We start from the raw sequence: 25,888 nt of genomic DNA, 5'->3' as shown, positions 1-25,888 counted from the left end.
AGCAGCGCAGTCAAGCCAAGCCATCTTGTTTTGACGTCATACGAAACGTCATACGAAATCGGCAAGGAGGATGCAGAGAGGAGGACAGCACTTCCGAAATGATTTTTCTTGAATAAAGTCGCGTAAATGCAGCAAGAGTGGTCGATACATGGCCTAGAGACTCGAGAGTATAAAATTTGCTCTAGTAGTCGCGCAATGTTCGCAAATCTTTTCTGTGTTCCTTTGAGTATCCTCTTATTGGGCCTCTACCAAACATCCATCCGTACGATGCGTGTGATACACGTGTATTGCTGGCATTGCCAGAAATGCGGATCTCGGCTTTTCTCGTCATCGCCGAAGGGCGCATTTACGACCCACACAGATATATGGAAGTTCTCGCAGCCAGACGACAACAATCTGAAAAAGCACAGCCGGGTTCTACGGCCAGGCGACTTTGTTCGTCCGTGACAGAACTGGGCCGGCACGGATGACCAGTGACCGCGACGCGCTCTCCCGAACGGCGGAGAAAACGGAGAGAGAAGTCCGTTCGCCTCTCCGGCCGCTGCTGCCCGTTTTCTCTATACGTTCGCGCACTCCTTCTCGTCCCGGGCCCCTCGGAGACGGGCGCAGAAGAGAACGCCGCCTCATGCTCAAGGTGCACGCACCGAGCCTTTACCGTCCGTCACCGAGTGGAGGAACCGTGTAGTGCAGCCCAAGAAACCAAGCAGCTCGGCAATGGATAGCAACTGCAGTAAGTGCCCTAACTGCGTGCACCCTATCTGATGATCCCCGTGTCGCGCTGTCACTAATTGCCTGCTTCGGAAGTTGCCCTTCATCGTACGCAGCGAGCAAATCACTTACGGAGAAATTGGCATAGGAGAAATTGGTCGGAACACGAAGTGGGTAGGTTTTCTTGCAATGCAAGGAAAATAATTGCTGTTCCTTTGAATGCGACCACACGCATTCAATGGGCAGGTAATTATAGCCACTTTGCAAAGAGCTTGCTCCACCAACCCTGACATTTCGCCTAAATATTCCGCGAACACCAGTACACCAATTTTAGGGTTGCAATTGTTTAGCCGTCGCGTAATAAGTGCGGCCGGCTTCGCGGTTAACTGTGTTGACAGAGCTGCTGTCATAAATTGCCGATGACCTCAACCCTTCAATAGGGCATTTTCATCTTTTCCTGTGCGGGTTTTCACAAAGCTGCCTAGCTATCTTTCGTCACGTTCTGGCTTCATTTTGGCAGACGATAGATTTTCCCTTAGACATTTGCTCCCCGTTACGGTTATTTCCTAAATATCGAAGTTGTTGTAGTTTTTGTATTTCGATGTGCAGTGATAAATTAGTTGCATTCGTTGTAGACGTTCGCTTTGAAAAGTTAGAAACGTGTTCGGCAACTTTCATGTACGCCGCTGGATAAATTACGCACGACAGAATTGTACGCCCATCGCGTCGCACTGACCGTGTCCTCTCGATTAGATAAAAGTAATTAATTTGCTCACTTATTTATTGGGTGGCGATTTTTCAAACAATCATTAGTCATTCAGCAGCGTAAGGCTTATATCAGGCAATCCAAGTAATTGATAGGCCTTTCGTTTTATCGCATACGCCGATAAAACACACTCTCTAGCAGGACGTCTCTCGAGCAGATTCGTCTACTTACACAAGGCCCTTTTATACAATCGGCTTACTTAGAGACAATATTTTGCACATCAGGCTCACTGACTTAATAAACCGTGTCTAAGCGAACATTCTTTTCCCAACGAACGCGAAGTTTCTTTGATGAAACTTCAAAGGCGGCCGCTCGTGGTAGTTGCGATACATTTCACACCCTGGGTGATGGGCCGCAAAGCTTGGGTAGACTGCGTCACACTGGTTAGGCATTCTCCTGTTGATCCTCCCGGTTTTGATCCCGGCCTTGGTGGTTAGACAACGAAAAAATAAGGGGACTACTACGGCCATCTAAATTTCTACTGGAATTTAAGGATTTGCAATAGGCAGAAGAAGTTACAGCGTGCAGTAACATCTCGTGAAGAGCTTTACGAGCAAAACGACAAACGATGATCATCGCCCATCGGGGATAATGTCAGTACCTCTTTTTATATTCCGGCTACTTTACTAATATAACATTTTATAGTCAATTTATTTTCTCGTCTAGTTCGCGCTGTTAATTTGATACACTTTTTTTTCACGACTAAAGTAAAGATTTATACGGTCGGCAGCTGTTCAGTGTCATTGACGGCTGTTCCGAGTTTGAGAACTATTTGAAATTGTGCCCAGGTATCCACATAAGCATGTGCACTGAAAAAAAGTATTTCGTGTAATTTAAACTCAGCCTTATTTAGGGCGCATTATCGATCTTCTTCAAGCTCGAATATACGAAATTGCAAGGCACTCTTGAGCGCGAGATTAGATAGCGCGACACAGGTGGAATTGACGACGTGTACAAGGAACAAAACCAATACGTGTGTGTCCAGCTGCTTCCGATCCGTGAAAAGTACGAGCTGTACGCATTAAAGAAAGTTGCCAAGCTTACAAGCATTGCTTGCAGAACGTATACGGCGACGTGCGTACATCGTCAACGAAGTCTGAGCCCTCCGCGGTTGATAAGTGGCTCAGGCATTGCTCTGGCCGTTTTTCTCAGGAAAACGAAAAACGATGCAGGCAAAATAAAACTGCCTGTCTCTTTGCTATTTCCCAAAGACGTTCATACTGCGTGGCATATATAGGGCCTCCGGAGGCTGAAGCAATGAAAAGAGCTAAACGTTTTGCGAAAAGCACCCCGGCGAACATTATCTCTATGTGCTGTGCCTTCCCCCTCAGCGTTTCTGTAGCGGGCGCGTACGGGAATTTCATGCTCGTTCTAGTCTCCATTGGTCGCATGGTTCCGCTGAGAAGGGGCGCAATAATCATACGGATCAACGCCCATTGCAGGAGTGGGGGCCTTCAGCGGAGTTACTTGTCTCGTACCCACCGCTGATTGTTTGCGGGTGGACTGACCACGTGATAAGGATTCAAGTGAAAACTGATGCAGATCACGCCTCCGACAGTCTGCGGCGAGTCCGTGACTGATCATAGATAGCAGCTGTGCTGTGTTTACGACCGGGTCGCAACACCACCGTGTGTTCCTAATTAAACCAATTAAACCAACTGTGAGATGAGTGGTGCTTCACTGCACTGCACCAAACTGACACCAATTGCCACCACGCGACGTCTCCTACGCGGAACCTCAGTACGACAGTACGACTATACGAGTTGTTTGCGCGGGCCTACAATGCTTCTTTCCAGTCACAAGCCCACCCCCACCGGGAGTGGTGGACAAAGTTATATGCGCGCAGATCAACGCACCACAGCGGGTAGAAACTTTTTTGGCACGAGAGGCAGTTCGCAGTTGTGTGCGCGCGTGCACGGATATTTTCATTGAAGCATGAAATGGAACACTGCTCCCCCTCCCCCCCCCCCCCCCCCCCCTCTAATTCACTCTCATTTACGGACCGGTGATCGCAACTCCTGTATATAGGCGGCCCCTTTTGGTTTGTAGGTACGACTTCGGCTATTTATACTGAAGTTTTGCATGCACTTAAAATTATGGGAGGAAGATTCGTAATTTCTCTTGATTCGTAGATTTCGGCTTAAATGAAAATAGCCCTTGAAAACTGCCGAAAAAAAAGACCTAAATATGGGGGTGATTTGGCGCAAAAAAGTTGTCTCTCGCCCTGTCGTACGCGCCGTTCACCGCTCGCAAGTTAGGCAATGAATTCGCTTCTCTTCGACGCTTATTAGTTTTCTGCACGTATGTTTAACATATTTGCTGCATATTTTAACACCACTATGTTTTATTCCCGGATACACAAAGATTTCACTGACGTCATATCCGCCCCGGAGGTGACGCCAGTACAACGGAGCAAGCGGCCTGTAAAGGGTGCCCCCCCCCCCCCCCCCCTGCACACAGGGTCTTCTTGCGGGGAGGCAAGCTTTAATACTAAAGAGTACGTTATACTTAGGGTTGTTCGTTTTCGAGTTTTATATTTTAACACGAACGTGTTTTATGCAGCGATACTCCAAGATTTCACTGACGTCATATCCGTCACGGAAATGACGCCAGTACACCTTTGCAGAAGCGACCCGGCAGCAGGACGTCGCTAGCCAGGGCACACCCACAAGACAGCCGCCTACCCGCCAATCATGCTCAGCTGCAGATTTCGCTGCACATTTCACTTTTTTTTTGCCGATTCCTATGACATAGAAATTAACCACAGTTTTTTGGGGTAGTTCTGGTGCCTGCCGCGATAAATACTAGTACTGTCGACATGACGGCGTTATCCCCCGTGCTCCCCCTCCAGTACTTCACGTATGCGTGCGACGCTGGATAGTGATCCTGCGCGTTCTGTCTTACTAGACCATGTTACTACTTAAACTGCATGTCGTCACTATAAGCGTGCTAAAATGAGCCGAGAGTTCTTCATATGTTTGCCGTTGCCTCGTCAGTAATTTATAACTAATCGGCGTCATAGTCAGCGAACACCTAAACGTATCGCCTCAAATCGCCAGAGATAAAGCAGATCACTGGCGCTGCAGTACCCGGTTGTGGCCCAGAACGTTAGACCACAAATGCGATTTTCAGCATAGATCAGGTTCTGTATATAAGAAAAGGTACAGCTAAAAAAAAGCTGTCATACTGTGTAATAACGCATACAAGACTTCACTGTTGCCTTCCTGTAAGGACCTGAACCGGATAAATGAACACAAGACCCGTCATTAATACTTCAAGATATATTCTAAATATAGAAAGTGCACAATTTGGAAGCGAGATGGCTGCCCATTTCACAAGTTCTCTATGGCTAATAAAATTAGGGGAAAAATTAATCTGTGCGGGTTTTACACGGCGAAGTTGCACCTGTGCTATGAAAAGCGCCGTGGTAAAAGGCTACCTATTAATTTTGACCACCTGGAGATGTTTAACATACATGGCTGAAATATAGACATACGGGAGTTATTGTTTTTCGCCTTCACCAGAAAAAACGGCCGCCGTGGCTGGTATTGAACTTGTAACCATTGCGAGAGTAACGAAGAGTGTCTCGGGATGTGTTACATGTTCCTGAATTAATAAAGACACCGACACCTTTTCTAAGGGCAGATTTCTAGGCTACGCAGGTGTAGACTTGGCACATCACCCGCATTAAATGAAATAAAAAGTTAAAAAATAAATTGAACGGATGGTAGCCTACAAACCAACCGAATTTCAGAACACGTGAACAATCGTCCTGTTCATGTATTCGGGACCCAGAATACTGACGTGTTCACGGGTCACAAGACAGAAACTACAACGCACTTTTATCATCGAAATGGATTCTGCTCGAATAGAAGAAATGTAGACTACCAGTTTTCAATGTATTTTTTCTGTCTAATGTACGGTATATATGTTTATAACCTTTAGTTGATTCATGCTCGTACCGACAACAACAAAAAAATGTCGCTTCATCAGCATGTCTCCCCCCCCCCCCCCCCCCCCACTCCTGCCAATTTGTTGTTTTCGACACTCCCTCAATTACATCGTACTTATTAAAAATGTCAACTAGAACACACAAATAGCGTGATTTGTTTCCATGCAAGTCAAATTGACACGTGGCCTAATTACAGCAACAAACTTGGGAAATGTAGCTTTGCAAATACAGCATATTCCACTAACAGCGAACCCGGTTTTAACGAAACAGCGGCTATAACGAACAAATCTTCGTTTCCCGTTACCATTTGTATACGCAGGTTTTGTGTCCAGATATAGCGAAAAGCGGATATAACGAACTGATTTCAGTTTCCCGATGAGTTGGTTTTGAACGGGCTCGACATATACCAATACCGTCGCCATTATTAGGCATCAACGAACAGTATTGTTCAATTTTTCGGATTCTGGTTTATATTTTCATGTTTACATTTCACTTTTCCTTGACTGTACATATTGCGTCTCGTGTTGCTGCAAAGCGAAGATATACAAATCAAAGCTATGAAGCATATAAAAGGCTAGCTGTGATTTGAATCGAACAATCCGTCTCCGTGCCATCCCGCTTGGGAGTTCGAGCTTGCCAGCTCACATACGGCGCACCAAGCGTCCACATGAAGCCCTTAAAATAGGCAGCACATTGCCGTACGCGTCTATCAAACAAAACTGAGCTTGGAGTATACTTTCAAGCCATGAGAAACTTCCGGACCTACAGGCTGATGGCCGCCGACACGAGTGCAGCTCCGCCAACACTTTGATTGATAAATGCCTTTTCGCCTCCCGTCATCGCAGCGATCCGACGCGCACAATGAGTGCGCGCGCGCCCGCGCGTACCCTGCGATCAGCCCGAGGGACAAAATGAGCACTGCGCGTTCAGTGAACCGCGACGAACGCCGGCGTTGTTGTTTTTGGCGCGCGCTGCTAACCTTACACTGGCTAAAGCCGCTGCAACCTTTTCGACGCTGGCCTGGGTGATGTCTCGGCTCATAAGCGGCCTTCTTACGTCAGCCGCTTCGGACGGCGCGTTGTGCGCTGACCTGAGATACATCCGGCCTATATAGGCCTGTGACTAAAGTAGAGGGTGCGGGAACTTTAAGGCTGTAATCCGGCTGGGGTCGCCGTTTTAGCTCTGGAAAAGATTGCTGGCTCTCCTTCGGCCTCAAAAACCCACAAAACAGACAAAATGCAGTGAATCTGTAAAATAAATTAGGGGGATGATTATAACTTGCTAAGAAGTTGAGCGTGAGTTCGGTTGTTCTGCTGTTGAACTTTTTGGTGAGCTTTGCGGCCGCGACCGTCACCAGTTAACCAGGCCCCTGAACAGCGCCCTCCGAAGCTCGTTCCGCTCACGTGCCATCGCCAGGAGCCTCCTGTTCGCCCCCATCGCTACCTTCAGCTCTCAAGGCTGCTCGTATTGCACGTGCGACAGCGTTTAAGTTACTAGTTACGCTGACAAAATAATGGAGTTTCGGTACAGCGCTCTGTGCCGTTGCGCACGCTAAACGTTAAATGTTTGCGGCACGCTACGTCGGCACCGCGCCTGACCGCGTGGAGTTTTAGCGGTTTTAGTACAGCGTTTCTCCGGTTTTGCTTTGCGGCACGATAACGTTTATGGCGCCATCTGTTGAACCGAATGGGAAGCGACACTCATCAGGCCGAACGAGCACCTGGAATTTTGCACTACCCAACCAGCGGAACCAAACGCTGTCCCATTAATGCACTGAATTCAAAACGTGCACAAAATGATAAAAATATTCTCCTACATAACCACACTCTATAACGGAAGCATCGAAGTCCCGAGGTTACTTTTTGTTTTGGCGATCGCACACAACGCGCAGAACCAAAGGACCGGGTTTTACGTATTCGACTCGAAAACAATCCAGAAATATGTTTCGAACAAACGCGACGTGATGACGTAACTGCTTGAACTGCGAAGCGGTAATACAATATTAAAATGCGATCTTTTGCCCCCAGCTCGTCGTAAACATAGTAATTACTTCACGCGATTTGCGGGGTCGAACATCAAATCACTTCACTCTGGGGGAAACCGAGAAAGCTTTTAACCGCACTCTGGGTTAAGCCGTCGCTAGGGGTAACTAATGCCGAACTCCCAGGAGGACACCGTCGCCTTCCACAGTGAGGCGAACGCTTCAACAGCACACACATATAGCATCGGACGCCAGCCTGCAGGAGCTTTGTTCGGGCAGTCAGCGGTCGAACGTTAGTTTGGCTCACCGCGAGAGCAACGTGCAAACCACGGGACGTGTTTAAAGACAGGAGCAAACAACTTGTTCAGTAAGATGCAAAGTACTGCTCACAGAGGAACGAAAGCGTTGAGGTACTCCGCTCTGCCTGCCACCATGTAAACACAGGGACACGCAATCGCCTCAACGTACGCTCGCTATTTTGCGGAAATAACGTACGTATCACGAACGTACGCTAAGCGCAAAAATAACGTAGCGTACTGCGCATACGCAGTGCAGTGACGTAACAAAATAACGTACGCTATTTCTTTACGTAGTCCTCCGTTTTACTCTCTAATGTCGAGCTTTGTCAACGGTACCCTCAACAAGTCAGGGCATGCCACGCTGACGTGTCCGGCATTTCCCCGATTTATCTTGCGTGCAAATTTAAAGTTATCTTTAAAATCCGACATCCAGTTCCCTGCTTGGACCAAGAGTTAAACGAAAACGCTGAGCATGCAGCGACCCCGTACGCTGGAAGCTTTTGATTGGGGGCCATAAGAAGAGAAGGAAATACAGGCTTCGATTTCAACTCCAGAAGGTCCTTTAGGCATTTCTTAATTGCCTATACTTGAGTCATTACACTGGTAATGTTCGTGCTGCCATTGGTGCATGACGGTACCATGCGATGGGGGACGCACCGCACTTAGCGGTTCTCGCGCGAACTCACCGGTGTTCCCGTCTCTCCGAATTGTGTTGTGTGTTCAGTGTTGAAGCCGCGCTGGGCCGCTTTGGTCGGGTACTTCGATTGTATTTTTAATGAATAGCATTCCTTGCAGAGTACCACTGCCAGGACAGTGTAACGCCCTGCATTTCTACAAAAATGCAGATTTCGCTCAAGTTTCACCTTTAATAGTTATATTTGCGTAAATGGAGATAATTGGCGGGACAGAATTTTGAAAAACCGCAAAATAAGAAAAATACAAAAAAGGGTGAAAATGGCGAACCATGTGACGCCCTGAATTTCCACAAAAATTCAGATTTCCCGGAAGTTCCACCTTTAATCGTTATAATCCTAAATAGAGATAATTGGTCGGTCAGAATTCAGATTAACCCCCAAACATTGTCTCTAGAGAACTTACACTAGACAAGCGGCATAAGAATGCTACGCATTAGTACAATTCTTTGAATTTCTGCAAATTTTATGTTGGTTGAGTTTACAATTTTGCAGTGTACATGTACGCTGCTTACTTAACTCCGCACTTAACATGTTATGTGTGTGTGTGTGGTGTCTGGAGCCATATACTGCTTCAGACCGTATTATAACACTCGCGCAGAAACCTTTGCAAAGTTACCAATAAAAGAAATCAGTTTCTGTATCGACTATCGGTCGACTATCTTGCAGTTAAGGTCATCTTCTGTAGAAATAAAGACTACGTCAGGTACCAAAAATTATCCTTTCGCACACAATTATACTAAACCCTGCTTATATTGGAATCGCGCATCTAGTTATACCACAAATGTTATTATTTCCACTCACTACTTTTTGTTATAATGAAGTCCGGAACAAATATTTGCGTACAAAAGATTAATTGTTCATGTTATTCTTATTCCTTCAGACTTCGCTGAAGCCGGGTTCAATATTAGCAGCCCCAGACGCGACGTAGCGATGTCCAGCGGGTGCTGACGTTCACCGCACAATAATGCGCCGAAGCCGCATTCAGTATTGCGAACACACTTTCCACAAAACATTTCAACCACTTTGCTTGTATGGCGCAAGTGGTAGAGCTGTCAAATGCGAATATCGCGCAACTAAGGCAACTGCACACCGCTCGCGGGTCAATGTTTTGAAGCAATGTTGAAAACTGGGCCTGATGGTTCAAAATTTCAGGAAATTAAAACCAGCTAAACAAGATGCAGACACGAGAACATAGCAAACAGGCCGATGCAGGACCTCTTAAAGCACCGTCCTGTCTACTCCTTTTTTTCACAATTATTTACCCGGTTTTAATTTCTTCAAATGCTGCTTTTAAAGCCAGCAACCACAATCACATGTGCACGCAGAGCCCGTAAGCCCGCATTCAATCTAGATTCGAGGAAACAACTCGATCGGAACGGAGCGTCCAGGGAAGCAACAGGTGCACCGGCGTGCAGATTCACTCGGAGCCGGTCAGTGGCCCCCAAAACTGGCTCTCGTCGGCATCGCGCGCACGAGAGAAAGTCCCTGAACTCGCGTTTTCTCCAAAGACAAAACGCGCCGTTTTAAATGTTGCGCGCCTGTTTCCTACACAGAGGAAACTTTTCTCCCATTCCCGTTCCTCGGGCAAAGCAACGGAATAAGGAGAGGGGGGCTCGAAATGAAATGACCGGGCGCCCGCTGCGCCAGAGTCAGATGCTCTCTCTCTCTCCCGCTCTCTCCATTCTCGGCCGACCACGCGTATCGCGAGTTTGTCCCTACAAACGCGTAGTCGAGGAGTCGAGGAACCGAGGCGTATCGCACTACTGGGACGGAGTATCTGGGTTACCACGGGACTTTTCTTGGCCGGTCGTATAAGCCGCGACGCGCCCTACAGGCTGCATCTTCTTTTGCGGCTGCGCGGTGTCTGCGGCGATTCCAGCGCGTTGGCTGCGCCCACTCGATGTGGTGCGCCAGCGCGGGCCATGCCAGGCTGGCCCATCCGTCACAGCCGGCCGCACAGGGCGCCTGCACGTGAGGGCGAAGCTCGGTGCCGAGTGAGCCGAGAACACCGCTGGCCACGCCTCCGACGTCTACTATGCGGACCCACGCTGCTTTGGTCACCGCTTATGGTCGAGAGATACAAAGAGAGAAGGGATCCAACGACTCAAAAGGTCCAATCTGGGTCAAGAAGCACAAAGAGTCAGAAGATGAATCGAGCCAAAAGATCCAATTTGGGTGAATAGCTTCGAAAAATAATAATAAAAAAATTGGCGCAGCTAGCACTACTATTGCGAGGCTGGAGAAACAGCAGAGCTGGAGGCCCCCTCCCCTCATCGGAGGCCCAGCTGTTGCACCTCACATGGATTTCCGAACTTGCCGCTGAAAGTTCTCTATGACTTCAGGCCCGGATCGTTTTGTCCGCAGCCTTTCACATCTCTCCCAAAGCGGACCGCGTTAGCACGCGCTAGAACACGCGGCAACTGGCTTCGCGAACGCGGCGTCTGTAGCGCTATAGTGCCTAGAATATCTAGGCACTGTAGTAGCGCGAACTCGGAGTATGTGCTCCCCACTTCAGCCGGGAACGTGAACTGACGAAGAGAGAGCACGCGAGAGATCTCACCCCGAACGCTGGGCAGTGTTCTCGAAGGTCGAGCCGGCGGACGCCGGGCGCTCCTCTCGAGGCGCAGGTTAACGTGCTCTACGTATTCTCCTTGGTATTTTTTCCGAGCTCCTCACGTGGCGAAAGCCCACGTGCAAGCCTGGTCAACGCCTGGCGCTCCTCACGAGGCGCGCTCTCACGTGCGCTCGGCCTTTTTTGTATTTTTTTTTTCTGGTTGCGCTATACGGCGGGACTAGAATAGCGCTGCTATTAAAAGAAGTGTGACGAGTTACGAAATGAGTTAAGAGATCCAATCAGTAAGAAACGCCGCCAAAACGTGCAACTATCCAACGAGTCAAAAACAAATCAGTCGATATTTCCGGCGAGTAAAAAGGTCCAACGAGTCCGGGGACACAGCTCTGAAGTTGAACAATACGGAGAAGAGCAGGGCAGTTGAATCAAAATAATTCACAGCAGAAAAAGAATTAAGAGAATTAAGATACAGAAGACAAACATGGCATGATGGCTTTAAGCGGGGGTGCGAAAGCGATGTGTTGCAGAGCTTGAGTGAAAATGCAACAGTTTCAGTGTTTCAACGTGTTTATTCACACTGCTTTCCGACGCTCGCCGGCTGACTGCGCATGTGTCAGTGTCGTGGTCTTGAAGCTTTCGTCTCCAGATGTTCACGTGCGCTTCTCTCCGGCGTATCAGGCGAAGGAGGGCAAGGAAAAGACGCGTCGCTGTGCTTTGCGTTGTGTTTTATTTCCGAGGAGCGTTCGCTTTGATCTCGAGCGGCCCGAGTAATTATTTTCGCCTTCTGTTGCTGTTGCGGTGAGTGCTCTTGCACCTGCTGCCGTAGTTTTCGTTTCGGATGCGATGGCGTTAGTTCCTGGCACGGCTGACAGGCACAAAAGTCACTGCAGAACAGAAATGGAAGGAATTTTCGAGGGTATATTTTGATTTCAGTGTTCCTGTTTCGGGAAATTTAGTACACTAAATTGCTAAGCTCCATTATTCAAACGTCGTGTACGATAACAACCCCGGCGTGAAATAAAATGAACGCCCACCAATGTGTCCTGATTTTCTCCCGGTACTGATTGATTGATTGATTGTAGGGTTTAACGCGCCGACGCAACGCAGGCGATGAGGCGCGCCGTAGTGGAGGGCTCCGGATTAATTTTGACCGCCTGGGGATCTTTAACGTGCGCCGAAATCTCGTACACACGGGCGTTTTTGCTTTTCGCCTCCATTAGAAAAGCGGCCGCCGCGGCCGGGAATCGAACCCGCGACCTTGTGCTCAGCAGCGCAGCGCCTTAGCCACTGAGCCACCGCGGCGGGTCTCTCCCGGTACTTCCTTAATTTCTCAACTATTAATAAATACGTTAATACTGAACAGGTAGAGAGGGGGAGGGGTCGCCAAAGTTACAACGTTCGGTGCGCGGTAAAATTAAAACTTGCATGCGGACCTTTGGATAAGGAACAGCGTTGGGAAAATAAGGCTTGCGGAAGTTAAAGAGAAGAGTTGGGCTAGCGGGTGCAAATGATTCTCGAAAAATCAAGCTGACCCAAAAGGAGGAAGCGCGCGTTCATAAAAGTTGCGAAGTCAACCGGGTGTCAATGACCCCATTCAGGTCGGGAACAACATTTAGCAGGCATGAGAGGCGCCGAACCGGCGCCTATAACAGCGTGTGGTCGGGAACGAGTTAGGCGTAATTATTTCTGGCGCACCGGCGGCACACGAAGCAAAGAGAGCTTCACAAAAAAAAAAAAACTCCTCTCCGGTCTCATGCACACTAGTTTCAGTGGCCAGATTCGCACAGGGTCCGGTTATCGGGCTCCCACGCAAAAGCCCAGATGCTCTCTGCGTGGGAGTAAGCGATGGCGGCGGCAGGAGGGCGCGTAATGGGATAATTGGGGCTCAGGGCCGCTGCGCGATAACGCACCCTAGCCGCGCAAGGCAGGCCGCCGTTTCGCGCCTCCGCTGCTCTGTAGCAGCACCAGTTAGATAAGCAGACCCGTCCCCGCTGTCCGGACTTACTTTTTTCTTGTCGTTGCTGTGAAACCTGCGGTGATCCCACGCCTTGGTATATTCGTAAGAGTTTCTTTGTCTTTTTTTTTTATCCTGTCTCTGCCGCGTTGAAGCAACTTCGCTTACAGCAGGCGTAGCTGACGTCATATAGCGCGCCTGCCTTTCGTATAGGTGGCGTTTGCCCTGCACACAGTTACGACAACGACGCAAGGCGGCCAAGTACATCGCGAGGTCCCGCATTCGGCGGGCGACTCGGACCCCGTTAAGAGTGCGAGTCTGGGCTAGTTTAGTCATCACCGAACATCGGATACGTCGCACTTAAAGGAGCCCTGCAACACTTTCTATAAGCGCTTTCTCTCTTTTCGTCGCCTCTAGAACCACTGCGGAAGTTAGTTATATCGCCAGCACAGAGAGGCACTGCGTGATTTGTTCGTCGTACTAGATGCGGCTTCCAGTTCTGCTTTGTTTTTGTGTATTTTTTTAAGTTGCTATCGAAAAATGTTCATTGCTGCAACTGAAGGAAAACCAGCCAACAGCCGCTACATGGCCTTAGTGACGTAATTCGTCAAGACGGGGAAAGAGAGAAAATTTTTTTAGCGAGTTTACAAGTTATCTGATGGTCATTGTGCAGTAATTTTTGGCTTATGTACTTCGCGACCTCTAATCTAAGTACTGGGTGCGTTGGGTGACTACGTTCTGCAAGCATTAAGATTTCAAAAAAAAGTTTTAAAAAAGTATTGCAGGGTCCCTATAAGAGGGAAAAAAGCGCGCGTGTTCCTCGGTTGGACGGACATCCTGCGTGGGATCGTGGAGGGGAGAGTGCCGAGGTGTTGGCGTAGAATATCAGCTGCTAAATGATGCGTGAAGCGATGGGGCTTTGCGCAGTGAACGCGAACTCCAGTCAACGTGAGTCAAGTTAAGCCAAGTTCAGTCAAGATAAAGTGAAAAGCAAATTAGCCAATAAAATATGCTGTCATATAAACAAGACATCGTCGTGCTGTGTGTGTGCGTGCGTGCGTGCACGAGGACCGGCACATGCAGTGTTACGTACTGTTATGCTTAACGCAGCTCACTCCAAACGAAGAAACTATAAATTCCAACACATGGACATCCTCGTTGTCATGCTTGAACTTTTCTACAAAGAGCAAAAGCGTCTGCGAACTTAGTCCGTCGCCTCATGTACGCGATCGCTGCACCACAAACAGTGTCTTGCCAGGGTTATAACTCTGGACGGGAAACCCCAGCTATAAAACAAGACTTCCATCAGCGAAACACTACACGGCCGTCTGAAGCGTACGAGATGAAGAGTAAACAACCGCGGCGGTGATGGCAATAATGACTGTGGGAGCCCCATACGATCACCCGTTGAGGTATGGCGTCTACCGTAAGCAACGCACTGGACTTCGAAACCCTCCATACGTTCCCTTATGCGCACTTATTAAGGTTACGTACCCAAAGACCATAGCCTTACTTTATTAAAAAGGCTCATGCAAAGACGCTCTTCCCGTACCGCCATATAACGGGTAAAAAATACATTCAACTTGTATATTCCGATTTCAAATCGATAAGCAATGCAAACAAACAAGGTAATTAAACAAGATAATTACAGGAAATAACCCAGTATAAACACAGTAGATAATTGAGCGCACTGGATAATTGAGATCAGAGCCTGTGGTACTCATGCCGTAATTCTAGAAAGCGGCACCATTTTTCAGCTGCCGGAGGTGGCAACACAGGCAATGTCATTGTGCGAAGCACACGCAGAAGCGCCTGCATGGCTCACGCACAACACAATAATCTGGATTTGAATCGTCTTCCTCCAGATGGACGAACCCGATAAATGAGCAGTTCAGTCGATTTCCACAAAAAGGAGTGTTTTTAGCCAGTGCTTAAAAACACTGAATCGTACCCCTAAACCATCGCGTCAGGATGTAGGGTTGTATGGCTGCCCAATCCTTTCTTTTTTCCTAAACAGAAGAGAAAAAAATTAAAGCCGGGCTCGTCCGGGATTTGAACCCGGGACCTCTCGCACCCGAAGCGAGAATCATACCCCTAGACCAACGAGCCAGGACAGTTTGTGCGAATGGCTGCACCACTTTCTTTTTCCAAAAATTACCGGTAAAAAAAGTACCGGGGTCGTCCAAAATTTGAACCTGGAACCTTTCATTCGCTGCACAGCTCCTGCCGAACAAGCTGGTGCGGATCTTCTATATGGACGTGCCTTTCACTACACTTAGCGAAAAGTCGACACCTTACAGGCACAGGACTCCATCCTGCAAGACTCCCCAACCTCCAGCGGTGGTTCTGGCATTTCTCCGTGGTCGTGCCAACCTGAGCCTATAGAAATACGTTCTTTTTATGCCATTTGGCATATTATAGCACCTAAATTAGAAGAATTCTCTGATACTAAGATGTGCGCGAGCGGATTGTAAATGATGTCTAGGAGAGCGGTAATGTTGTTGGGTGATATCTTGAAATGTAATCGGGTGAACGATGCTCCTTAGAGGAATGGGAGGAAAGTTCGCAGGCTTGTCTATCGGCAACGTTATGGAACAGTACGGTGGGACTGAAGAGTCCGAGTGGAACCCTTCCTGCTTTGCGGTGGGTATAAAGGCATTGGCGAAGGCTTTTGAGGAGTGGTACAGGGAAAATAAAATATTCTTATACCTTTCCCCTAAATTCTGCACCCCATCTATGTCGTGTGCTAAAAAGCTTCGCTGGCCATCCACCGTCACTGAGTGGAATGGCTCATGATTTGTTCAAAAGGCGAAAGCCTTAAATCTCCGTTTCAATCACGCGCGTTGTGAGGTTCAGAAAATAGATGGGTCAAAATAAGTTCCGTGAGAGAGAAGCGTGAGCCCGGGATCGCACAGCAGGAAAGGCAAACAGCAGTGCGGAAGGAAGGTCGGAGGGGGGCTCTGAGAAAGGGCGACGCAGAGCGCGCCGGGAAATGGCGATGACTAGCAAGCGGAACGAGCTTCGGAGGGGGCTGTCCAGGGGGTCTGGTCGAGTGGCAGCGAAAGTGGTCCCAAAATTCGACCGAAAGTTCAGGAGAAGATCAACAGGAGATCCAACTACGCTTTCGTTTTCCCATTCTTGGAAACTCCCAAGCATCCCAGGAATTTTTTTTTTCGCTGAGGAGAAACAAACAAAAAGTAATTGATCGCGTATCCTCTTACTTCACTGCAAGTGTAGACGAAAGACGATAGTCGTCTGCCATTCCTGCCTCGTCACTCCTTGTCGATCCTAGACCACCACGAGAGGAGTTAGACCTTGTCCATAACCAAAAGTGCTAGAGGGGAAAAATGCAGCGCTTTTCTTCTCCTCTAGCTCCTCTCGTGGTGGATTGAATTAAGCGTTGTTCTGTGTCATTCAATTTTCCCGCTTTCCCACTTCTCGCGGGCCATCTGTAAGAACATCGCGCATCTTTTTTTCTTTATCTTTGTTTCTTGCTCCACTCGTGCTGTTCCAGAATTCTGGAACAGCACGAGTGGAAGCTCTGTTATTTTAAAGCGAAGCTTTGTACCTCTACCAGCCAAGGGTTCTGTCGCGACAGTCGGCGTCAACAGAAAACTCCCGCGAACAAATAAAGAAATTACTGGCACCACCAGAAATAAAAGTTGGACCGAATAGAGAACGGGCACGAGAGCCCGCTGTCTTACCAATTGAGCTACGAGCGCACACGGAGACGCGGGAGACAGACGGGGTGCTCACCGGGCACAGCTGCGGGTTTACCCCCTGCGTTCTCGCTGAATGCCACGTGATAGCGTAACGCGACCTCTCGTGCCACTGTGCACTCCTCTCACGGCACGCGTAGCGGCCTCGTGCGCGACCTGCGCATGGGTTAGGAGTTAGTAAATAAAAATTCGTCCATACTTTTCACCTGAATTTTGTGTCACCTCTATTTCGTGTGCTAACAAGTCTCGCTTGTCATCCGCATTAACACAGTGGAACAGCTCTTATTTTTTGTGCTTGCTTTTATCTCGCACCAACTGGAGTCTTTTTGTGCCATTCTTAACGCGTTGCTTTTATTTTCATTTGTCATCGTACAAAACAACTTTAAAAGTACTTTTAACTAAAAGAGCGCGGGTCCTGCCGGTTATGAACTTACACTTCGACTCAAATAAATGTGACTGGGGTTTCCTTTTTGCTGTATAATAGGGGCATTATAAAACTGCTGCCATGACTTACGCCGGAAGTTTCAGTAGTTTGGAACGGTTCAGCTGCATGTATGTAACAGTCAAATCTCGGTACAACGAACACCACATTAACGAACTTTTCAGATTAACGAACATTTAAGAAATCCCACGCTGACTGCTCATAGTTTTAATGCAAAATTATTTCACTACTACGTACTTCAGCATAGCGAACTTTTCAAAATTACGACCGTTTTGTTTAACTCCGTGCCATATTAAGAACACCTCAGTACTACGAACTGATATTTTCAAGGCCAGAGATTCTTAGATTTCAGTGAAACAATTGCGGCAACCGGAGCCGTATGATAGCACACGGCACGGCAAAGCACAGTAAGCGGAAGCCTTGCAACTTGCTCCACAGAAAGCGCAAGCCGATGCGAATGGAAAAGAAGTTTAAAAAATTAAGGTAAAGTTAAAAGCAGAAAAAAAATAAAAAATTGAGGGTGCGCAGCCATTTCAGGCGACGATGGTGCAGGTTTTACGGGTGCCATGAAGCGCGGAGGCATGCGCAGAGGCTATCGGAGGTCAGAAAACCTGGTGCAATGTGGGAGGAGAAAAAATAAACGCAGAAAGGAACTTTTCTTACTTTTTTTTTCGCCTATCATTTTCAGATGCCGCCGACAGGGCAACAGCCCGGCAACGTGATAAGAACGTAAACCGGCTAAATATTTTTTTATCTGTGACTTCCGTTCGCGATGCCGAAGGTGGTTGCTTATCAGCCAACGTGAAGGTTGTGGAATCCTCCTGCGTTGCTCGGCTCGCTATCTCCACCTGTTCGAAACGGGAAAAGGGTTGTTGCTTATCTACACAAGGTTGCAATCCCAACAAATTACTGCGCCCAAGGGCGGGGACCGGGCTCGCCATCTTCAGAGGCGTGTTGAGAGCAAGGGCAGCTGTGGTTATCACGTGAGTGCAAACAGACATCGCCTCCTGTATTTCTACAATGCCAAACGCATCGCGCGCTTCTCAATGCGAGTGAGTGGTACGCCTGCAGTGCCCACATGTCGCGAGGTGGAGACCGAGCTGAACCGCTATCATGCAACAGTAACTGACTTCGAGAGCGGCTTGTGCCTGGTTGCCAAGGCAACCGATGTTCGAGATTGTCAAAGAAATGGCGCTCGCGCCAGCGCTAGAAAGTTCAGAGCCGCGGCGGAGCATGTTTTGCCAACGTTGTCGCTCTCCAGCACGCGTCGCACCAAGCTGAACTGGTCACATGATTGAAGCGCTGGGAATGCTACCGATTGGGGGAGAGTGGCCGGAGTAGGAGAGGGCTTGGTTGGCCGGTCCGGGCTGATGCATTTGGCATTGTAAAGATGCAGGAGGCGATGCAACAAAACACACGAGCTAAAGAGTGCCTATTTCTTTTATTTTCTGTGTCTGCGTTAGAGGAGACAAGGGAGCGCGGGCTGCTTCAGATGGCTGAATCCGTCTTTTTTCTTTCTTCTTTTGCGACCCTAAAACGATGCCCCAGCTGCCCCGTTAGATTATCGTATCCGCCCTAAAACCGCACTATAAGCAGTATTGTGCTTCAGCACACCGCATTATGACTGGTAAGCTTATGCATTGATTTCTATGGGAGGCCTACCGAAGTCCCGGAAAACCCGCGTTATATCCGCCCTATGAGCGGCTATGTTATAAGTGGTGTACACTGTAATTTTTTGTCTTAAATTTTGCGATTTTCACTACAACGACATTTTAGAATAACGAGCAAATTTCCGCGGCCCCCTGAAGTTCGTTATACAGAGATTTTACTGTATTGCTTTTGGCGAATCGTTTCAACTTTTGGCTGGAAGGCTAAATCGAGGAAGAGACACGCCTATAGAATGACAGATCAAAATTTTCGCCTTTAAGTAGGCCAAGAAAGAGTGCAGGGTTTGAAAAAAAAATAAAAAGCCGGGCTCGTCCGGGATTTGAACCCGGGACCTCTCGCACCCGAAGCGAGAATCATACCCCTAGACCAACGAGCCAGGACATACCCGGTCTACGCCTTAACGGCTTATGGTGTTTTTTTTTTAAAGGCATAGTAAAGATTTCGCAGGACCCCCTAAAACTTTCACACTGTACACAGAACCTACAACACGGTGACGGGCTATATGCGCTCACAATGACCTCGCGTCAATTCAAAACTGCTCTGCCCGATTCACATGTTCACATTCGTTATATTTTTATTACAGCGTTTCATCCTTAAAAGCCCAATCTGGATTACCGCCGCATGGCTACCCTTTCTCTGTTTCACAAGCTGTTTCACTCGCCCCTCAACCATGCACCATACGTCACCCCCCCCCCCCCCCCCCCCCCTCCGGCCCAGCCGTGCCGTACCAGCCACCCCTTCCAGTTTCCCGTTACCGCACTAGAACCGGTACCTACACGGAGTTCTTTCTTCGTGCAGCGACGGACTGGAAAGACCTTCCAAACCACATCGTCGCCACCACCTGCCGATCAACCTTCACTTCACCGCGGTCAGTGATAATTTGGGGCAGTGTTCTTTATACCCTGCATATCCACCCTTGTGCGGCAAATAATCTTTATATTCTGTATATCCGCCCCTTATGTAATACCACGTTGCCGGGTTTTTAAGCAAATGAAATATGATATGATGATGAGGATGATTATAACAATGTGCTAAGATATCTGCAATTCCAACGGACATCGCGCTTACGTTTGGCGCCCACGGATACCCGCGGCCCGATCGTCGTCGGTGGTCTCCTACCACCGCGTTAGCACCCATTCCCATCTGCTTTTTTTTATGAATATCGTGTACTGTTCAACGCAAACTGTGCAAAAGACGGTTACAAACTCAAGTTAACACAGCTAACACCAATCTCCTTAAAGTCCGCTTCACTGAAAACACAAATACATTACTAGGAAGACACCTTTTCAGGAGCAACATACGCCATTTTATATCAAAATATGCAGCGCCGGGGGAGAACCAGTGGCTGAATAGAAAGGGTGTGCATACAGAGCGAGAGGAGAACACGTGCGGACAGGCATGGCACGTGCAGAGAGCACCGGCCAGGTAGCTAAGAGAACGAAGGCTTTTCTTGACCTTCGGACGCAAATTGATTGATTGATTGATTAAAAATGTTTATTGATATACAGGGGATGGGGAAGGAGGGAGAAAAGAGAATGAGTTGAGGGTGGCCATCCTAGTCCGTGTGCCTTCGCAGAAGTCCTGGCCCGAGATATCAGGAACTCCTGGTATTCAAGCCGACTGGTGCGCAGCAAGCTCTCGCACTGCTCGAGGGAGCGGGGAAAGGGGTGTGGGAAGTTAGCGGGACAGAGCAGTACGAGGTGGGGCGTTGTGTTACGGGTATCGGGGCAATGAGGGCATTCGTAGGGGCAGCTAGTTGGTGAGGTTCTATGGGGTTGAGAGCGATGGTAGTACGTGTGGGTTTGCAGTCGGCGCCAGATGCGAGCGTCCGCCGTGGAAAGGGATGGGCGAGGAGGGCGAAAGGTACGGCGGGAGGCCCTGTAATGGTGGAGGACGTCCGTGTATGTTTGAGGGAGGGGATGCAGGACCGGGGGGTCGCAGAGCGGTGCGTCGTCCTCCCATTCTGAAAATGCCCGGTGGATAAGGTCGCGGGCGGTGGCATGTGCCACCTCATTCCCAGGAAGGGATGGATGGGCAGGAATCCATACGATGCGCGTCTTGGGTAGTTCAGGCCGTTGAGAGAGTAAGGTTGCTGCGAGGGTGGATATGCTTCCTGACGCAAAGCACCGACAAGCCGCTGTGAGTACGGTTATATAGCAGGAAGGGGCGTGTATTATTGCTAGAGCAATGGCTGCTTCTTCGGCTGGGGTGATGGAGGTGGTGAGGAGGCTAGCCGTAGCGAGAGTTGTGCCATTGGCTTGGATGGCTGCAGCCGCGTGTACGGGGCGAGTGCAATAGCGTGCGGCGTCGTATAGCAGGCCTCTTGGTCCCTGGCGTATTTTGTAGTCAGGAGGCGGGCCCGATGTTGTCGTCGGCCTTCTGTAGATGGGGTGCATGTACCTGGGTATCGGGAGAACGTGCATGGCGCTTCGATGAGCAGCCGACAGGCGTTGTATAGTATCCGCAGTTTGGAAGGGGGGGGGGGGGGGGGGGGGGGGGAGGGAGGGGAGGGACTATCCTAGCTTGGCGAGTACTCGTCACCCGGTTGCTGTGAGTCGTAGGCGTTGCAACCAGTTGTTAATGTGCGCCTCTAAAAAAAAAAAGACGAGGAGTCTCCGCTGTAAAAATGGCACAAGGAAAGCGTTCCGATACTGCTCTTCGATCATATACCATTAGGGCGTCGCCTCTGTACCCCACGTGGGACACAGGGGCGACGCACATGCAGGCAAAATACCCTTGATGAATAGCCCTGCAATTCTTCTAGAATTGGCAAAAAGTGAGCTTATCTGCAATTACAGGCCTTTTGTTTGGTGCGAGGAAGTCTGTGTGATCATAAAACTAGACATACACTGTGACGCATCCAAAGCTGTTGGCTTTCTCACAACCACGCGCCGCAGCGCAACAATGTTTCGTCTAGATACAGTTCGGTGGGTGGGCCGTGGTATCCTCAAGAAACACGAAACCAGCGAAGCACGCCCAAGTTATATTACACCATCTTACGTTACGCTTTCAAAGGCGCAGCGAGCGTGTCAAACAAAATGGAGAACGGAGTGGTCACGCGCGGGCGATCGCCGTATGCACACGCGACTGACTGCTCCGCCGTCTCATTTCAGCATAACGTCGTCTGCGCGAGTTTTCTCCTTCACGCCTGAGCGCCGAGCAGGAGGCGTGTGCGCGTATTCTAAGAAAGGAGTGTCACTCAGCGGGACGGGCGGCGGATGTCGTAATGGTAGAGCGCCTTCGACGGCGACACGGTTTCAAGGCTTTTACACGCGCCGGTCCCTTCTTCCGGCATCACCTCCGGCGAAGAGTCGCGCGGGCGGGCGAAGCTGCGCAGTTCCGTCTCATCGAAAGATAAGCGACACGGTAAAGCGGAAGAGAAGCGACGATACAAGGGCAGGGCTAAGAAGGGCGCGTCGGCAAGAGTCACGTTGATGCACTTTTGAAGATGCGCGCCCTGGAAAGCGATAGCTCGCGCCTAATGGCTCGCTCGCCCGTTCCCAGAAGGGGTGGCGGCGCCCGATGGCGACTTGGCTTTCAATTCAGGGTCAATGAACGGGCCGCCTTCTCCTATCTCGAGCAGTGTGTGTCCCCCGACCCAGTGTGGGACAGCGCGCACGCGGTCCCGTTCCGCCGTGTGTCCCTCCGCAGAGTCGACCGAAACGATGACAAACCGCAGACCCGCGCCGCTGCCTCCGCTGGCTACACGCCGGAGTGCCGCCACGCTCGGTGGTCGCGACGAAAGAGAAACGACCGCCTTGTGTTTCCCGCCGACGACGCTGCCGATGCATACAGCTTCGCTAAAGTCCGGCCAGAGTTGGGTTATACCGCCGCGAGGTAAACTGCAGTGCTTGCAGCGGTATTATAGACGTCAATGTCTGGACACCTTTTGTTCAAGCTAACCTGACAGGAGCCTGTGGTTCATTAGCCCAAGAAATTATGTTGACAACTCTGAGCTGTGAAAAACTAGCAGCTTCTGACAGAAAAATGTGCGTGTTGGCCCCGACGGCGCATAATTATCGATTGGTGCCCTCAATGACACAGTTCTGACATCTCAGAAGCTGACCCCATTTTTTGGCAAACCTGCGGCTTTTGTTTGAGCACATAAAGCGTCCAGGGAAAACAATCTGTTTCATAATACAAGACAACGCGCCGTCGGCACAGTCCCCGTGTGATACCGGACGTCTGCAGGCAAGCTGCTCAAAGCGGTTCAGGCCATCGTCCATATATTCACAAAGTGTCTGTACGCAAAATTGCTTTTGTTCATGGTTGGCCACCGCTCCATTGTATGTCTCACCCTTGCCTGGTGCCTACAATGAGCCCTCTCCTCTTCTTTCGGTTATTCGCAAAACGGGTCTAGCGGAATGATTATGGTCGCACTCGTAAGTTTGTCAACTTCAACTTCGAAGCGAAATGCATTCCCGAAGGGAATCGTACGGCCACTGATGGACTTGTGGCTGGCGCAAAGTGGCCAAACGCGAGGCCCAGAAAGATGACATGGTGGTGGCCGAAGCGCTATCGCGGACGATCGATGAGATTAACTACAGCCGCTTACGGATCGTTGGTCTGAATAACATATTTACGGCTGTTAAAAGTTGACTCGACGCTTGAGAAGATGCGCATGGATAACAGCAACAACTATTTCTCCGCGTCGCCTGTACACAAGGGAAAGGTGCCGTACCGTTAATCACATGTCACCGGACACGGTCACAAGTTGGCTCCGAACGTTGGATTGCGGCTGGGCATGCTGTGATGGTGACACTGACCGGATTTTTGGTAGAAACAGGCACGCCCACAAAAATTAGCTGACGTTGGCACGAAGCTACAGCAGCAACAAAATGTGGCAGTGTGTGACCGTGTATGGCATTGCCAACTACGAAAGACCAACCATACGCAGTACAGAGCAGGTAGCAATGAGTGGGATAAGGGCTTGTACGTGCAACGGCGGAGTTATTACTTGTGCGCGCTATAATTTATGATCCTTCCTTTCGCTTTCAAACGGACAGGGCGTAATTATTGTAATCGCAAGCTTCGAATCATTGAACAGCGCTCTCTATACGTGCAGTGTGAAACGCCGGAGTGCGTGTGGTGATGGAAACTCTAGTTATTAGCTGTAGATGGAAGCTTTAGAAGCCAGTTGTTATAGGCGAAAATCTTATGTAGACCTTTGTGTTTTTTGGAACTTGTTGGTAGGTACAGAGAGAGAAAAAAAAAACTTCTATTGAGCGACGTTATAGGGAAGCGTGGTGGCCGCCGGTTAGAGGTCGGCGGCGACGATGGCAGCTCGTTCCACCAAGGCGATCTGAACCAGTGAACACCCGGGTCGGAGCTACCCAGCGCACCCTCCCATTGCTCGTCACGGGTGATTAAGGGAAGGGATTGGAAGGACAGACCCACGTGGAGTGGGGAAGTGTGGCGTGCTTGCCACATGCGGGACAGTGCGGTGAGGGGTAGAGGGAAGGGTGGGTGAGATGGAGCACTACTCGGCAGGGAAAGGAATGAACCTGCAGAAGTCGCCAGGTGCGCGCTGCTCATTGCTGAGCTGGGCTGGGGATGCGCCGGGGGGTATTTTCGGCGGGCTCGTAGGTACAGAAAATCGTGATCTAGAGAAAAAAGGATCACGATGGCTGCCACGGAGGAGGGTATAGGCCGCCTCCGCACGTGCGATACGAGCTGTGCGATACGAGGGTATTTACCGAGATGAACAGAAGGATCGTGGCAATGGCGAACGAGAGGAACGAGCTTCGGAGGCTGCTGTCCCGGGTGCTGTCTAGTGGCGACGGGCGCGGCGGGAAGTTCGACAGAAAGTTCCGCAGCACATCAACAAAACGTCCAACTAGGCTTTCGCCTTTACGTTCTTAGAAAGTTCTGGGAATTTCACGTAAATTTTCGTTACATGTAAGTGAAGTCGCGTGCGAGCCCGAACACTGCTTATCTGAAATTTGATAGTACGCACCGTTTCTTTTTTTTACATACCAAAATGGGCTGCTCTGTCTTGTCGCTGTGGTGCTAACTTCGTTGTTTATTTACCTTGAGCAGTTATTATAACGATTGCATGGGCTAACTTTGGCGAGTATACCCGCCGCTAGGGCTCGAGTAAGACGTTGTGCTTCTCAGCCCCAGGAGGCTGGTTCGATTCCCGGTCACGACAGCCGCTTTTCTGGTGGAGGCGAAAAGCGAAAACTCTCGTGCGTCGAGTGTTCGGCGGACGTTAAAGATCCTGAGCCCTTCCCTAGCTACGGCGCGCCTCATAGCTTAAGTGTAGCTTCGGAGCATAAAATCCCAAAATTAAAGCTTTTAAACTTTGGCGATTATGCAGTTTTGTGCAAAAGCAAGGCGTTACGCGGTTGGGGCCATGGGGTACTCGGCAAAGGCTGCTTACGCATTAATAGCAATTTTGTCGACATTACAATGAACGTTTGAAGTGCTCTGAAGAGGTGCTGGGATGCTCAATCAAAGCCAACACGACAGCAAGCGAAGATAAGGCCTTCTAGCAGGGCGCTCGTAGGCTCGATAATACGGGCCTATGGGTCATGCGATAAACTCCATGGCATTTATACTCCTCCCAAGCTTCAAATACACTCCAGAGAAAACGTGGCACTTCCAGCGGGCCGCCTTAATTTCTGGCTAACAGAACAGTTCTTGATTTTTTATAGTACTCTTTGGTTCTAAATAGAACGCTATTATCAGGGCGAAATGCTTTCTTGCGGCGTTGGGCGATAACGTATTGACTGCGCTGGGCGCTTCTCCTGTATCACCGGTTAATACTTGCCATGTTGTATACCTATGAAGAACGAATAGCTTGAGAAAAATGTGCAATATTTACGTGATTTTAATGGCCTTGCAAGAAAAAAATATACCCTTTATTGTGAGGGCAATTTTGGGTGAATTTGTGCGTAAATTTTAACGAAAGTGTTAAGCTCTGGAAGTAATGCTCATACAGTTGACGGTCATGATCAGGCCGTTTACATGCCCTGTCCATATATGACGCATTACTGCATAAAAAAATTGCTCGCATCAACAGCAGCAAAAATTATATCAATCTAACCTGATCTACCCGAAATTTTTATCATATGGACACCGGCTCATATGAGGCGGCTCATGCCGCTGCCCGAGCTCATACACATCGGGC

At 49.3% G+C, this 25,888-nt stretch overlaps 1 protein-coding gene and 2 non-coding genes across 3 annotated transcripts in view; 1 reads left to right on the top strand and 2 right to left on the bottom strand.

The window, feature by feature from the left end:
- Positions 1-706: 706 nt before the first annotated feature.
- The window catches only part of LOC144174556 (proton channel OtopLc-like), a 72,726-nt gene continuing 47,544 nt past the window's right edge, over positions 707-25,888 (top strand). Inside the window, exon 1 of the mRNA XM_077703324.1 lies at positions 707-730. The gene's annotated coding sequence lies outside the window, so the exon portion shown is untranslated. The remainder of the gene's footprint in view (positions 731-25,888) is intronic.
- Trnap-cgg (transfer RNA proline (anticodon CGG)) lies at positions 14,965-15,036 on the bottom strand. The gene has a single exon. It is a non-coding gene; the product is annotated as a tRNA-Pro (tRNA).
- Trnap-cgg (transfer RNA proline (anticodon CGG)) lies at positions 19,061-19,132 on the bottom strand. The gene has a single exon. It is a non-coding gene; the product is annotated as a tRNA-Pro (tRNA).

Source organism: Haemaphysalis longicornis, unplaced genomic scaffold (assembly GCF_048455015.1).
Source record: "Haemaphysalis longicornis isolate Haplotype H1 unplaced genomic scaffold, Haemaphysalis longicornis Haplotype H1 scaffold_3, whole genome shotgun sequence".
In the NCBI taxonomy this organism is placed as follows: domain Eukaryota; kingdom Metazoa; phylum Arthropoda; class Arachnida; order Ixodida; family Ixodidae; genus Haemaphysalis; species Haemaphysalis longicornis.
This window is presented reverse-complemented; position numbering and strand designations above follow the sequence as displayed.